At 51.9% G+C, this 16,055-nt stretch overlaps 1 protein-coding gene across 1 annotated transcript in view; it reads left to right on the forward strand.

Moving 5' to 3' along the window:
• The first annotated feature begins 1,823 nt into the window (after positions 1 to 1,823).
• The window catches only part of CORO2A (coronin 2A), a 46,761-nt gene continuing 32,529 nt past the window's right edge, over positions 1,824 to 16,055 (forward strand). Inside the window, exon 1 of the mRNA XM_081151536.1 lies at positions 1,824 to 1,917. The gene's annotated coding sequence lies outside the window, so the exon portion shown is untranslated. The remainder of the gene's footprint in view (positions 1,918 to 16,055) is intronic.

The raw sequence follows: 16,055 nt of genomic DNA on the forward strand, positions 1-16,055 counted from the left end.
CCTAAGAATAAAGGGAGTCCTCAAAGGAGGAGAAGGGTCTCGAGGGCACTTTGGGAGCACCCCTGTCCCCGCCACAGACCACGTGGGTTCAGGGTTACTCTCCACATTCAGAACCTCATCTCCCAGGAGCTCCTGCCCACTATTTCTCAGCTTAATCCCCCATGGGCACAGGACCATATGGTACAGAAAGCTCCATGTTGGGCAGGTAAATGGAAAACTTGCCCCCCCCCCACCACCACCACCACACACACACTGATATTCTGGTCCCTTACATGGCAGATTAAACAAAGCAGGCCATGCTGACACCTAGGGAAAAAAGGTGTTGGTTTCCTGGCCCATCCCAATCAGCACTATGGCCCAGTAGGAGGTACTGACAGATGGGAGCATGCAAGGGGGTGGGAGGGATGCACCAGAGATACTGTCTAAGCCCCAGGTGAGTTAAGACACTCAGGTGCCTTAGCCTTCAAAAGGTTATGGTGCTACCCCACCCTCCCACCCCTGCGTGTAATTAAAAATAAAGGCAATATTGAACCATAAATATAAGGAACTCCCACGACATTCTGATTTTCCATGTGCTTTTTTGGAACATCAAATATCTAACTGCCGTGCTGATACCAGAAGTGTGCATTCAGCTGGCCTACTGAGCAGGCCCGTTCTGACAGTCCTGGGTCCGGCCACAGAGCTGGGGCTTTGCAGGCCAGACCGAGGGGCTGGGCTTTGGGTGGTAGGCAGAGAGCCCATGGGCTCTGGGCAGGGAAGTGCCCAGTGAACACTGAGTTACAGGCTTTGGCCCTAGCTGTTCTTTCTTAGGAGATAATCAAGAGCCCCCAAGCACTTAACAACTCTAAGCCTTCCTTCTTATCTGTAAAGGAGTTATCAGGATTAAATGAAACGTGTAAATTAGGATATAGCAATCGCTTTTAATCACCCAACAAATGCTGAGTGCCTACGATGTTGCAGGCACTGTTCTAAGTCCTGGAGATACAACAGTGAACAAAACAAAGAGCTTTTCTCAAGAGAGGTGGAGGGGCTATCATCTTGGGCTTCAGAGCCAAGCTGTCTAGTGTTGAACTGTTAGCTGTGTGTTCTTAAGCAAGGTGTTTAACCTCTCCGTGCCTCAGCTTCCTCATGTGTACAATAAGTGAGTAATAGTGTAACCTCATAGGCCTGTGGCGGTTGAGGGAAGTAATTAATGCATTCAAGGTGCGAAGAACAGTGCCTGGCTCAGTAAGTGTGGGGTGGTGGTATTCAAAGCGGGCCCCCATCTCCTCGGGATTGCCCAGGGTACTCAGGCCCCCAGCCTGCCAGGCTGCGCAGCAGCGCCCTCTCCCGGCCACCGGGAGAAGGAGGGCGTCCTCCCCACGCTCCTGCGCTCCCAGCGCCGTCGCTCCCGGGCCGCGTTTACTCCGCGCTTCGCCAGCGGCGGGCTCTGCGCGCGCACTTGACCGGGAGCGTGAATGAGATCGTCTCGTCTAATTCTCACATAGTTCTCGGTGGCAGATACCAAGGGGAGACGGAGGCTCCGGAGGTCGCGTCCCTTGTCTCGTGCGGCACAGCGAGGGACCGGCGGGACCTCCAGCCGGGCGGGTCCGACTGTCCCCAGCCTCAGCCTGGTCACCTGGGGCCGCCCCAATCCCTGCGGCGCTCCCGCGCCGGGTGTGCGCGCGTTCTGGGCGCGGGTGCCCGCCCCGAGACCAGCCCTTGGGGGCCCGGAGCGCGGTTGGGGGGTGGGGAAGGAGGGGTGGCCCCCGCGGGGTGCGCGGGCGGGGCTTGTGCCTGCTCCGGCCCCGCCCACCGGCCCCGCCCGCCGGGCTGGCGGGGGAGGAGGCGGCGGCTCCGGGCGCGGGGACTCGGCGGGCGGCGAGGAGCTCGGAGCCGGATCCCGACACCAGCGCCACCTGCGCGGCCGTCACCAAGGTAGGGCGGCCCCGCGCCCCGGCCATGCCTTCCTGGCTGCGTGCGGTGCGGGCGCTGCGTCTCCGGCGGCAGCGCCCCGGGAGGGATGCTGGGCAGGGCGCGTCGGGGACCCGGCGGGGCGCGGGGACTTGGCTTCAAGCCCCTCCGCGTGACCTTGCACAAAGCGCTGCTCCTCTCCAGGCCTCAGTTTCCCCATCGGGATAGCGGGAGCAGTGGTGGCCCCTTCCTCGCTGGGCCGTGAGGAGGGGCCGCCCCAGGTCTAGGCTCCCGACGGCTGGGGCCCGGATGGCACTGTTCGCACCGCCCACCCCGCCCTCCCGCAGCGAGGGCAGCTCACCCTGGGTGTGGCCAGCCGGCCCCGACAGGCCCCCTTGTGGCTTGAGTGCCCCGCGGGACCCGTGTTGGGACTTTTCACCATGGTATAAAAAACAGGAGGAGGGGACACCCCCAGGTCCCTATGGATCCGGCCTGGGCATGCAAGGCGGGGTGGTCAGGGACTGCACGCCGAGCCTGCTTCAAGGTCTGGGGCTAGGGGATTCCTGGGGTGAAGGCGGTGGGGTCCTTGGCTGCAGGCTTGCCTGGACAAGGCCCACGCACGCACCTGGCTTTAGGGAACGGTATGGCAAGTCCCTTAAATATGCTCAGGTGCTGGCACCAGCCCTGTGTGATAGGACTGGCTCAGGAGCATGCGTGGACCCCAGAGGCTCGACTGTGCTAAGAGAGCTGTGGGTGGGTGAGGGGTGGGTCTGGGACAGAGCACATATTTGCAGAACTGTGGCTGAATGCTCTCTGAGTAAAGACCTCTGGCATCTGGCCCAGCCCCACTGTAAGATTTCCTCTGGAAGGTCTTGCTGTCCATTGCACACCCCTTCTGATGTGGATCTCACTAGCTGTAAACATCTGGAATCTGGTGTTCCTGCTCTGGGCACTTAGACAACATCAGATCCCCCCCATCTCCCCCACCCCGGGGCAATCATCTGTCCCATAAATCTCACCTTCAAGCTGAACAGCCCCAGGCCCAGCACTATTTCTCCAGCTGGAGCCAAAGGTAGCAAAGGCAGGACCAGGGACCTGAAGTGTCTGCCCCCTGGTGGGCAGTAATCAGAGCCCACCTGCATTAGGACCAGAATGTGTCCCTGAACTTCCGGTGCACCTTTGGGTTAGCAGTTGCCTTAGAGGTCTGGAGTGAGAGGGGGAACCAGAGGAGCCCTGCTCCAGGCCTGGGCCTCTTCCCCATCTTCTGTTGGCCTGCCCTGATTGAGGCAGCATTTTCTGAGAATCAAGTCTGGGCCTTCTGGTTTCTTGTCCCCCTCATGACCTGCCCCTCTCCCAGGAGCTTTCTTACAGGGGAAAGAAAGTAGGGGCCGCCTGTGCAGGTAGTGAGCTCTGTGTCATCAGAGGTGTGCCAGCAGAGGCTGGATGAGCCCTTCCTGCTCAGGGTGAGCTACCTTTGACCTCAAGTCTGTGATTCTAAGGGCTGAAGTAAGGTGACCATGGCCTTACTTTCTGGCCATGGTAGAGAAGCAAAGAACTTGGAGCCAGACCACAAACGAGTGTTATTAGCCTCTCGTAAAAGCAGATTAAGTATATGTGCTGTGACTCCCACGTAGCTCTGATGCACAGGCTTAAGTGCTGCATATCTAAAATCTGGGCCCCGTTTTCCTGCTCGGCTAGTCCAAACTATTTCAGCCTGGTTTAGGAACAAGGCAGATTCTGGTTATTAAAAAGTCATCCCATGCTAATAATTTAAAAATGCACCATGAAATTACAAATGTCCAAGCTGAAAGGGATCTTAAGAAATCATCTCATCCAACCCCCTCATTTTTGAGATAGGAATCCTTGTCTCCAAAGGGGATATGACTTGTCTAAGGTCACAAAGCAAACCAACATCTAAGCCCAGGGATCCTGATTCCAAGACCAGAGAGAGAGAGTCTAAAAACACATATCATATAGTAAATGAAAGCAGTTTGTATTTATTCCTATAAAATTAGCAAAAATAAATATGAAAGGATAAACCTCTTTGCTGACAATGCTGTAGGAATTCTCTGGTGGATTTAATTTTGTAGGACAATCTGACAGCTCGTTACAAAAGTCCATGAAAATAATCTTAATTGCCCTTTGCTCCCAGCTTTCTACTTTGAGGACTTTCCCATACGGAAGTAACTACAGAGAGAAAGAGAAAGAGAGAGAGAGATGACTATAATGGCCAGCGTAGAAGCAGTGTGGTCCAGAGGACAGGCCACAAGACTAAAATCAGCAGACATAGATTCCAGGATGAACTCTTCCTCTACCCCACTGGAACCTTAGGCCAAACCCTTCCCCTTTCTGCACCTTACTTTCAGCATCTGTGAAATGAGGTAGATTCCATGATTGCTGAATTTTTTTTCAGCTCTGATAACCCATGTTCTAGACTTAAATCTCTTTTAACTGAAACCTTTATTGGAAAGAGCAGTGAACAGATAACCTAAGAACATTCCAGTCTCCCTCCACCATCATCAAAGGAATCTCCTTAGAGGCAGGCAGCTGGCCTTTTTCCCTGGGAAGAAACTTCGTTCAGCCTTAGAGCTTGGTTATTTCCAAATGGCCAGAACCTGGGTTATTTTAGAGCATAGTATGTTTTTGTTTTTGTGTTCTTTACCAGATATCAGGGGACAGATTTTTCAGGAGGACCAAGAAATAATTCAGCAAGATCTTCTGCTTATTATTTTAAGTCTACAATCTGTGTGTTGCCTCCTTCAGACAGATAGGAGGTGCTTTGCAATCACACCTAGTACGAAGGGCCAGGAGTAGGTGAATTCATTTCTGTTGACAAACATTTATTGGGCACTTCCTGTGTGCTAGACTTTGAGGTGCCTCCAGGGGCCTGCAGGCTGCCATGGGAAACATAGTAGGTTAAACCATGTGAAATGGCCAATATCTAGTTGCTTTTGACTTACAAGCAATGGCCATTTTATTTGGTTCAGCCTAAATGGAAAAAGATATCATTAAAAAGCAGAGTGCTTACCACCCACCTGATTCTGTCCTAAGCACTTTACATTGTTCATTTAGTCATTCAACCATTCATTTATTAGGCACCTACATTGTGCTAAATATTTTCTGTGGGGGGGAGATGTCTTGACAATAAAAAATAAAATAGGCCAAAAAATTTTTTGTAAAGGAACTTACAATTTAATAGGAAAAAAATAAGTAAAATAGATGGTGATAACTGAGATGGAGCAAATTAACATAGGAGGATGTTCGTGGTGTGTAAGGGGGAATGGAAGGGAGGGTGTTGTAGTTTTAAATAGGGTATGGGGGGGAATCACTGAGAAGGTGACTTTTGGACAAAAGAGGTGAAGGAGTGAGCTGGGCTGATTTGTGGGGAAAGAGCCATTCCAGAATGGTAGAAGGGTGGAAGGAACGGCCAGTGCAAAAGCCCTGAGATAGGACCATCCCTGGCAAGTTCAAGGAAGAGCAGGCTAGCACCGTGACGATGGGAGAGGGCAGAGGAGGCAGGTGAGAGCGGCCACGAGTCAGACTGTGTACCCCACCCAGACACCACAGAATCCTATAAGTCTGTGAGGGAGATACTATTTTCATTCCTCTTTTTTTGTTGTTTATTTTTGTTTAAAATATTACAGATGTTTTATTCCTCTTTTTCAGTTAAGAATACAAAGGTACAGAGAAGTTAAATAACTTGCTGAAACAGTGTCTCTTGTAGGAGCGAGGGCTTTTTGTCCAGGGCACTGGGGAGCCATGGAAGGCTCTTGAACAGGGCAGGGCCGTGGCCAGATTTTACTGTTAGTGCAATTCCTCTGGGGTTGCACAGATAGAAGATTGTGGAAGTAGTCCAGGCCTAGGGTGATGAATTTGGCAGCAGGCAGTGAATATGGGGGCAGTGGACAGGGGAGCTTGGTGCTGGGGGTGAGGCGACAGGAGAGGAAGCCAGGCTGGTGTTGGGCTTGTTTAGCAAACAATAGCCTTTCGAATGCTCCAGATACCATCTAAGATTTTATATACATTAACCCATTCAATCCTCAAAGCAATCTATAGGATACATACTATTAATTCATTATTCTTCCCCTTTTTAAATAGGTATATTATATTATAGGTAAATTGTATCTCAATAAAGTTAATTTACAAAGAAAGTATATTTGTTTTTTCTATTATACTCGATATTATAAATACTTGATAATGGAGAATTTAGAAAAAGAGGGGGAAACAGACAGAAAATAAATTACCCACATCTTCTCTTTTCATCTCAGATACTCAATATAAATATTTTGGTGTATTTACTTTCAGTCTTTTTCCTACTCTTATCCCCATTTTATAGATGAGGACACTGAGGCCCAGAGAGGTTAGGCACCTTACCCAGGACCATACATTTGAACCATGTCATCTGGCTTCAGAGTCCGGGGTCTTAATCACTATGCTATGCTGCCTGCAGGCAAACCCTGCAATGTCAGAGGTGGTGGGTCCCATTGAGACAACCCCCTCCAACCCCCCACTCCCACCGTCCACTCACCCCGCCTCTGGCATCATTTCACAGAGAGGGAAGGTGAAGCCCAGTGAAAGGCAGCGCCTTGCTCAGCATCTTACAGCCAGCTGGGAGCAGATATGTAAGGCCTTATTCTAACAAGGAGAAATAGGGAGCTGAGAACTTGTGCAGGGTTGATGTGACAGCTGCTCCCAGCCTGGCCTTGAGCCCAGAGCTTGCAGAGAGCTGGCAGGTGGTGTGACCCTGCCCACAGGGGGTACTTGAGGACCGCCAGGGCCAGCCTGTGTTCCCTGGGCCCCAGTCTCATCCTCCAGCCAGCCCTGGGGGGAGGTGGCCGGGTGATGGGGAGGGAGAGTTTGGGCCCTTGCCAAGCCAAGCCTGCAGACCTCCTGGCAGGAGCTACCTCTTGTACTCTGTGCATTTGTTTCTGGTTCTTGTGCCCACACGCTCCTGGGGCTGCCTGCTGCCAGGGATGCAGCCCTGGTGTCCAGGCCCGGCTCAGCCACTGAGGGAGCCTTGGGCTGGGGTCCTTCCTTGCCCACCTGCAAAGTGGCATCATAATGGTGCCTGCCGCAGGATGAGGTGAGATGTAGACAGAAAGTGCTGGCACAGGGCGTGGCACGTGGAAGTGCTCAGCGGATGGCCAGCTACTGTTGCTATTGCTAAGGCTGCCCCAGGGTGGTGGATCAGGCTGGGGGACTGAGCCTACCCTCGCCAGGCCCCTCCCACAACACCCCCTTCACACCTGGCTGAACCAGGTAAGGCCCAGCCAGTGCAAGAGGAGCCCGAAATGACCCTCCGGCAGTGGCTTGGAGTCCGAGATTGCAGACAGCAGGGACGCAGTGGGGCAAAAGAAGCCACACCTCTGAGAAGGGAGCCCTGACCTGGCCACTGGCGTGCTCCGTAGGCAAGTCCTGTCCCTTTATGCCCCTTGTTCTCATACGTAACGTGGGGAGATTATTTCCTGCCTTAATAATCATAATGATCTTCATCCTAGCAGCCATCTATTGAAATTTTTCTATGCTTGGGGAGCGTGGATGGGGAGATAAGCCAGACCCATCATTACCTTCAAGGGAGCACAGCTTGGGGTGGGGTGGGGGTTGGGAAGGCTCCTTGGAAGAGGTGATGCCGGAGCCAGGTTGTTAGTGCAATTTTGGAGTCGGCCAGACTCTGAAAGGGAGGAAACAGGGAGGTCATTTGATAAATCACCCCACCTCTCTGAGCCTCAGTCTTTTCATCTGTAAAATGAAGATAATAGCTATCTGCTTTGCCTAATATATAGGGTTGTTGTGAGGCTCAAAATTGCCTGAAGAGCACGGAAATGCTTTACAAGCTGTAAACGCCAGACACCTGTTCATTGTTGTTTATTGTGATGTCTGGAGCCCCTGGGGGTTAGGGAAACACCCAGCCAGCCTCTGGGTCTGGGAGAATATGGGTCTGTTTTGAAAGGCCTACAATCAAATCCAGCAGGGACAGACAGCCGCCACTCACCTCACACCCCTTGATTTAAGAGCTCAGGAGGACTTCTGTGCAGGGTGTGGCTCTGCTTAGTGGGGCCCTGAAGGCAGCCGTGCCCTGATCACAGCCCCATCCTGAGGAAGCGGGGACAAATGCCCCCAGAAACCTTTCAGGCCATAAGCACTGCAGCCTGGGCATGCCTCGGGGACCTGCCAGGTGAAGGGATGGAGGATGGGGAGCACCATGAGGTCACTGAGAGGAAACAGACGTGTAGAGAGAGGCCTGCAGCGTCTTGATAACTAGAAAATCAAAGAAGAGAGCATGTGGCACGAGCCAGTTTGGGTTAGAATATGGGAAAAGAACATATCTACATACATGTAAATAATACAGAAATATCCAGACACACATCAAGCTGCTTATCACTAGATGGCAGAATTTTATTGTCTTTTGTCTTTATTTTGAAATTTCTGTGTGCGATAGACATTTTATTTCTATAAAAATGTGGCTGTACTTGATATACAGTAAATGGAGGTGATAATCTGGCCAGTCGGCATCACCAGCTGCAGGGTTTAAGGAGGCTCCCCCGCACTAGGGTGCAGTGAGGTCTGGGTGGCATCTCAGTGCTTCCTTCCAGAACAGTTGAGAGCAGAGCCTGGGGTCGCTTAATAAATGGGTCGCACTGGAGGAGAGGTCTCTGGGTGGGTCTCAGGTCTCTCCTCTTGGGACAAAGACTGGGGATTTTAGGTGGCTACAGACACAGTTAGCATTGTGACCAGACTGCCCCCAAAGCCAGGGAGTGCAGGCTATGTCACCAGGAGCATAGAGTCAGAGCCAGAAAGGGGAGGGTCCTGCTGGAGGTCTCGCCGACCCCCCCTCCCCCAGTGGGACTAGGACAGCGGGACAGATTCAGAGGCCATCGCGCTGGGAAAGGGCCTGTGCCTTCAAGTTCCCTGATGCGTTAGGGTTCCGTGTCATACCAGACCTCAGCAGGCCCTTGTCCCTCAACAATGTGTGTTCGTGGTCTCTGGACCCTGGGCTCCCACAGACCTTCCTGCCTCTTTGCGAAGGATGTAAAGAAACTAAGCCACTGCTGAATTTCATTGCATGCAGGGCACCATCTAGTGGGAGAGATGCTATTGTTTTATAATCCATTAGGAAAGAAAAAATGGCAGACAAACTCTGACTATGAGTTGCATTTCAGTTTTAGAAATGTTAAAAGGTTAAAAACTGTCTTGAAATCAATTAGACATGACACGCAGCAGGCCCAACCCTAGACTAGACCCTTAATGTACTTTTATTCATTTAATCCTTACAGCAACCTCCGGCTAGATGTTCTTCTCTTATTTGTACAGATGAGGAAATAGGGGCCCAGAGAGGTTAAGTGATTTTTGCTGGGTCACACAGCCAGCAGGAGGTAAAGCTGGGATTTTAACCCTGCTCTGACTAGATTCCACCACTTTGTCCGCACCCGACCCCACAAAGAAAAGGCTCCTGAGCTCTGGCCCTGGGGAAGAAGAGAGTATTCACAATGTGGAGTAAACCGTCTGCCAGTTCAGAGGTGCCCCAGGGGGCCGGTCATGCAGTGCCCAGTGCTGTGAGTAATGGGGCAGGCAGGCCTGGCAGAGGGCTGGGGGGCGATGGGTAGGAAGGAGCCTCGAGAGCTTGCCGGCCGGGGCCTTTGCCTCGTCCTTGCTGTGACCATCACCGGAGCGAGGCCCAGCCACAGACCTGCCCCACACAGACATTCCTGAATCTCACCCAGACTAGCCCATTCATTTAGTCCTTAAAGTTTATTTTTTTAATCCTCTCCCGAAGATATGTTTTTACTGATTATCAGGGGGAGAGAGAGAGAGAGAAACATTGAAGTGAGAGAAACATCGGTTGGTGGCTTCCCATACACGCCCTGACCAGGGATCGAACCCGCAGCCTAGGTATATGCCCTGATGGGGAACTGAACCGTCAACTTTTTGATGTATGGGACGACACTTCAACCGACTGAGCCACCCGGCCAGGGCTTCAAGTTATTTTTCATTTAATTTTTCAATGAGACCTTTGTTCGTGTATCAATCACTCTCTGCCTGTGAAGCGAGGCTCAGTGCTAGAGATACAGAGCAGAGCAAAACAGGCACAGGCGCTGCCTTCGTTGGCTCACAGACAAAGGAGATATGGGCAGTGATCTGGAGTCCGGCAAAACCTGGAGGAGGCGCCTGGATGAATAGAGAAGGTGTGACAGCGTGCAGAGTAATGTACCTAGTCCAGGGTCACTGCAGAAGGCTGTCTGAGGCAAGGATTTTTGAGCTGACATCTGAAAAGTGAGTAGGGAATAGCCAGGTGAGGGTGGGGAGGGGAGCACCTGGACAAGAGAAGCAGACTGTGCGGAGCCCCTGAGGCCGCAGGCAATGGGCCTTTGAAGAATTAAAAGCACTGAGTGTTGCTCTGATCCCTGGCAAGGTGAAGCTGGAAGGAGGAATGGGCCATGGGTTATATTTTCCTGGAGAGGGGTCTGTGGTCCAGGGCTCTCTCCTTGGGTCTGAACCTGTTTTTATTGATCCATCAGGGGTACTGACAAAGGGCTGGTCACATCTGGCAAAAGCTGGAGGTGGGGAGGGTATGGTCAGCCAGGGGTGCTTGAATTAGTGACTTTGGAAGCAGGTGGAACATTCTTGCATGATAACAGGGTGCAGGGTGTGGCCAAGAGAAGGGATGGCAGTCACAAGGGAAGGAAGCTGAGATGAAGATGAGATGGTCCTTGTGCACAGGGACACAGACTGGTGAGGCCGTGGGACTTGTCTGAGGTCACACAGCTAGGAAGTGGCTCTCCTGGTGGGGTTTTCTGTGCTGTGAGCTCCAGATTTCAGAGCATGATTCCTTTCTTGAACCTTCCTCTGGAGACGAGAACATAATGTTGCTGAGTCTACACCCAGGTTGGGAGTCAGGAGGCCAGGGAAGGGAGTTTTGGCTAGCGGGGCGACAGACAGGGATGCATGCAGGAAGACTTCCTGGAAGAGGGAGCAGCTTAGCTGACTTAAAGGAGCTGGACATACAGAGTGGTGGGAGGGAGTTATTGGCAAAGGACTCACACAAGCAGCTGGTGACAGGAAGCATGTGAGCCTATTTGGGATGCAACACACATACAGTTGGGTTTGGCTCAGTCTAAGGGGAATAGAATCAGGTACTGGCCAGATACCAGCAGCAGGGAGGCGGGAGCAGCCCACCCTGGCAGGGAAGTGTTTTATCACTGACATTGTTTAGAATTGTGGGCCTGTCATGATGATAAAAAGTCAGATTTTTAGTCGATTTTATTATTTTTAAGCTCTCTAGGAAATACACCCCCTTATTGCCTGCACCTAGGCTGACTGTTCCCCTCCATACTGCCCTTGCCCCTCCCCGACTTCCCCTTCCCAACAGTGGGGAATAGAGCCATAGAGACAGGAGCAGGAATTCAGGTCTGTGCCTCAGAAGGCCCAGGACCCATGTCCAAAGCTGCTCATGCCCATGCCAGGCCTGGGCTGGAACACCCTGGGACCACTGGGCTGCAGGGACTCCAGGTGTTCTTGGTGGTCAAAAGCAGAATCCTCGGGCATCCCAGATCTCTCCCCCAAAACATAACCTGCCAGAGTGTATGCGCAGCAATAACGGCCCTCAGGTTACTTTCCAGCTCACAGCTGTCCATGGGACTCCATGGGCACTCAAACAACAGCCTGAGAGCTGGATTTGATTAGACCCATTTCACAGGTAAGGAAGACGAGGTTTTAGAGTGAAGCCTCTGATGGCCCCATGTTCCCCATTCTGATAGCACTTGTAACCTTTGCTGGGATGCACATCTCCCTGCCACCCACAGCAACCCTCAGAGCCGATAAGTGATCTCACAGCCACTGGGAGGCAGCCCCATGGGCTGAGCCATGCAGGGACCTGCCTCCAGCATAGTAAGGGGGCCAGTAAGGGGCTGGATTGTGGCCAGGACACGGAGGCAGCCGGTTTTACCATCAAGAACTAGAGATTTGCGTTCTCTCTGGGCTCTGCCACTGACTAGCAGGTGACCTTGGACAAGTTACATCCCATCCCAGGTCCTTGTTTCCTCATCTGCAAAGTGAGGAGGTTAGACGAGATGATCTCTGCCATCCATTGAAGCCTGAAAATCCCCTCTGAGGGTCTCTCCATCTTCTGTTCTGGTGGCCTCCAAAGTGAGGTATGTAAGACACTCTTTGGGGTGCAAGAAAGAATTATCTAAAAAAGAAAGTAATTTTTAAAAGCTTGGGTCCCCGCCCCCAGCCGGTTTGGCTCAGTGGTTAGAATGTTGGCCTGTGGACTGAAGGGTCCCGGGTTTGATTTCGGCCAAGGGCATGTACCTTGGTTGCAGGCTTGATCCCAGCCCTGGTCAGGGCGTTTGCTGGAGGCAACCAATCAATGTGTCTCTCTCACATCAATGTTTCTCTCTCTCTCTCTCTCCCACACACACACTCTCTCTCTCTGAAAAAGCAATGGAAAAAATATCCTTGGGTGACGACTGAAAAAAAAAAGCTTGGGTCCCACTGCTCCAACTTCCTATTCTTTCTCTGTGGCCGCCACGCTGACACACCACCACGCTGGTGATCACACCTTGTTCGAGTGGAGTGTGATGTGTCCATTTTCCTACCCATTCCCAGGGCAGAGACCCCAGGGCTCCCTCTGGGCCCACAGCACAGGGGTCTGTCTCCAGCTGGAGACTTGGAAAATGTGGGTTGAGTTGATGTGCCCCAATTTACCCTTCCACCGTGGGGGCTGCTGGGGCTCTGCTGGCCTTTCTAGCACCACAGACTTGGGATCTGCCCTCTCTCCTGGCCCCAAGGAGCCCCATCTTTTCCATCCTAAGAAAGACAGCCCCCTTTCAAAGACCTGAGACCCAGAAGGGCCCAGCGAGGATGAATGACCTCCGGCCTCACAATTAGAAGACCTTTCTTCCCCAGCCATCCTTGGAATTCGTCCCTCTGAGAATGGCAACACAGATAAGGAATGAAAAGTTTGGTATGGTATCCAGGCACAGGATCAAAGGAAACTTTGTTCCCTCTCTTAGAAGACTGTCCCGGGCTGGGGGGCTGGAAACCTGGATTCCATTCCTGGTTCTGCCCTGTTTGGGTGGCCTGGGGCATACTGACTCAGTTTTCCCTCCTGCACCCCATGATCTCTTTGGGGTCTGGCCAGTGCTACTATTCTGAGATGTGAAGTCTGGGATCTTTTGGAGGAACTGCTCTAGTGAGTGATTCTCAGGCTGCATCTGGAGGGTCTGAGGATGGTCTGGGTGCGAGACAGGGACAGCTTGGAGCACTCTGGGGCGGTAACCCAAATGGGGAGGCAATGGGAAACTGAGTCATGCAAGAAACTCCCTAACCCGGAATGAAGCCATCCCAGGGGCACGTGGTCAGGGGCCTCAGATGTCTGAAGGGCAACGGATGTGGTTGGTGTGCTGTGGGGAGAAATTGTAGATTTCCGCTCAGTAGAAGGAGGAAGTCTAACGGTTGAGCTCTTCTGCCCCCGGAAGGGGTGAGCTTCCCATCACTAGAACAGTACAAGCCAAGACCCTGACTTTCCTGGTGGAATGGTGTGGAAAGGAGGGCAGAGAGCTGGGTTGGGTCCCTGACCCTGGGCAACCCTGGGATATTGTATCTGTTTCTTGCCCCCAGATATAATAAGATCATTTGAGAGTGGGTCTGGCTAAGAATTAGATTAGCTAAGAATTAGAGCTTTAGATTCTCAACCAGCACTAAGGGGGTAAGGGAGGGGCCCAAGGCTTTTTGTTTCCATCCAGTTAAGGGGAGTTTGGTGCCCCCAGCACAGATGGTTCCCCCATCCCTGAATCTTTAGGTCGTTAGGTATCACCACTTTGAGTAAAAAGAAAGGAACTCTGTGCTTCTGATTTAAATTGTAAGCTCTATTCAGAGTTCTTATTCATTTTGCTAAAAGTTCATTTCAATCCACTGATGGGTAAATAGCTTAGAAAAGTGCCTGCTCAGAGTGAATGATCAATAGAAGTTACTATTATTTATTTTGAATTTATCTTACGTGTACCATGTGCCAGGCAGTGTTCTAAGTGCTTGTCAGATATAACTCATTTGCTATTACCATCCCATTTTACAGATGAGAAAACCTGAGGCCTGGAGAAGTTGAGTAAACTGTCCAAGGTCATATGGCTGGTGTGTGGTGGGGCAGATGTTTGAGCCCAGCAGGCAGGGCCCTGACCATGGCTGTAGCCACTGCCATGCTACTTCTCGATGTGGTCATATCATGTAATAAAGAAACAAAACACCTTTGCCTCCATTCTCCCTTCTGAGCCTCCCAAAGCCTCAGGAGGGTAGCAGACAAGGATGTACAGTCCCATTTTATGGATGGGGCACTGGGGTCCAGAGAGGGACAGTGACTTGAACAGGGTCACACAGGGAATAAGGGCCCCTGGTATCAGAATATCTGTGTACTTTCCGTTCACAGAGCAGGGCTCCCAGCTGAAGGCCGGTAGGAGGACGTGCTGGTCATTGAGGGCACTGCTTCCTCAAGGGGCCCTTCCTTCAGCGGGGGAGCGGAGCCCGCTCCACAGAAGGACAGCAAGCCAGAGGGAAATCGATAGGAGCTGTCCCTCTGTCTGGGAGCAGGTCACCCAGGTCGTCCTGAAGGCCCCCGGGGCAGTGGTGAGGATCCTCACCCCACGGGACCCCCTGCTGGAGACCTAGGCAGAGAAGGCCCTGGTGTCCAGAGAGAAAGGGTGAGCAGTTGGGGGAAGTCCATCTGCCCCCATGTACGGGGGTCCTGGAACCAATTCCCCGTGGACATTGAGGGATGACTGCAGTGTTGAGGGAGTCAAATGTTACTTGAGGATTTCCGAATGTGCGGGCGTGTCAGCGCCCTTAACCCCTGCGTTGTTCAGAGTCAACTACAGTTCTGTGACCTGAGGTACATTCACACTGTCAGGCAGCCGTCACCACCATGATTTTTAAATTCTGACTTCACAGCAGCCTACTCTGTTCTTTAACGGTTTTGCTTATGTGTACTGATGAAGGGTGTGCGCAGTTCAGGCTAAAATAAAAAGACATCACATGCTTGACGAAAGACCTCACCCCGGGCTCTGCTCTATGGCACTTTAAATGAATAAACTCGTTGAATCCTTACAAATCCCCTTTAAGTTAGGTTCTGTTATTGACCCCAGTTTACAGATGAGAAGACTGAGGCACAGAGAGGTTTAGTATCTTTCCCCAATCCCTCGATGACTCTTGTCTGGGCCCACTAGTCACGCACCCTGTGTGCCAAGGCTAAATGCTCTGGTCAGTCTTCACCCCATCTCACAGCAACCCGGCCAAAGGCAGGTGCTGTGCGGTACTGAGACCCAGAGAAGGTGAGTCTGGGTTTGTAGCCGGGTCTCTGATTCTGAAGCCAGAGCCGACCACCTGCCCTGGATGCCTGCTGTCCAGACGGTGAAACTGTCATGGGAACACCTACCCAGTTGTTGAGTGCTGGCCTGAGCCTGTGTTTATATCTTAAGAAGAATATTTGAGAGATGGGAAGCCCCCAGAGATCACAGCTCCAAGTGGCTCGAGCTAGGAAGTGGCCATGTGCTCAGGGAGCCTTTGAAGAGCGGGTTCCTACTGCCTTCTAGCTGCATAACCTCAGAAGCGTGACTCCATTGCTCTGAGCTGAGCACACTTTGCTGCATTCATAAAATGGGGATGATTCTCCCCACCCTGAGGTGGATGTGAGGAATAAACTGAACTGTGAATGGGAAGGACTCTAAATCATGGAGCGGATATAGAGCAGGGTTTCTCACAGAGTGGTCCCTGGACCAGCTGCACCATCACCTGGAACTCGCTAGAAATGCAGATTCTCAGGCTTCCCCCCAGACTTGCTGAATCAGAGGCTCTAGGAGGGGCCCAGCAATCTGGGTATTCATCAGCCTTCTGGGTGACTCTGATGGGCTCTCAAGTTTCACACCCACTGCTGTGTGCAAAATGGAAAGGAAAGGCCCTGGACGGGTCGCTAAGTGGTTAGGGCTTTGTCTCGCTACTCCACGGTTGCAGGTTTGATCTTGGATCAGGGCATATGTAAGAAGCAACCTATGAATGCATACATAAGTGGAACAACACATTTCTCTCTTTCTCCTCCCCTCCCCTCTTCAAGACCCCCTCTCTAAAATCAATAAATTTTTAAAAAGAAAAAAATGTAAAAGAGATACTGTCACCAA

The sequence above is a fragment of the Miniopterus schreibersii genome (genome assembly GCF_964146895.1).
Source record: "Miniopterus schreibersii genome assembly, chromosome: 11".
Classification (NCBI taxonomy): domain Eukaryota; kingdom Metazoa; phylum Chordata; class Mammalia; order Chiroptera; family Miniopteridae; genus Miniopterus; species Miniopterus schreibersii.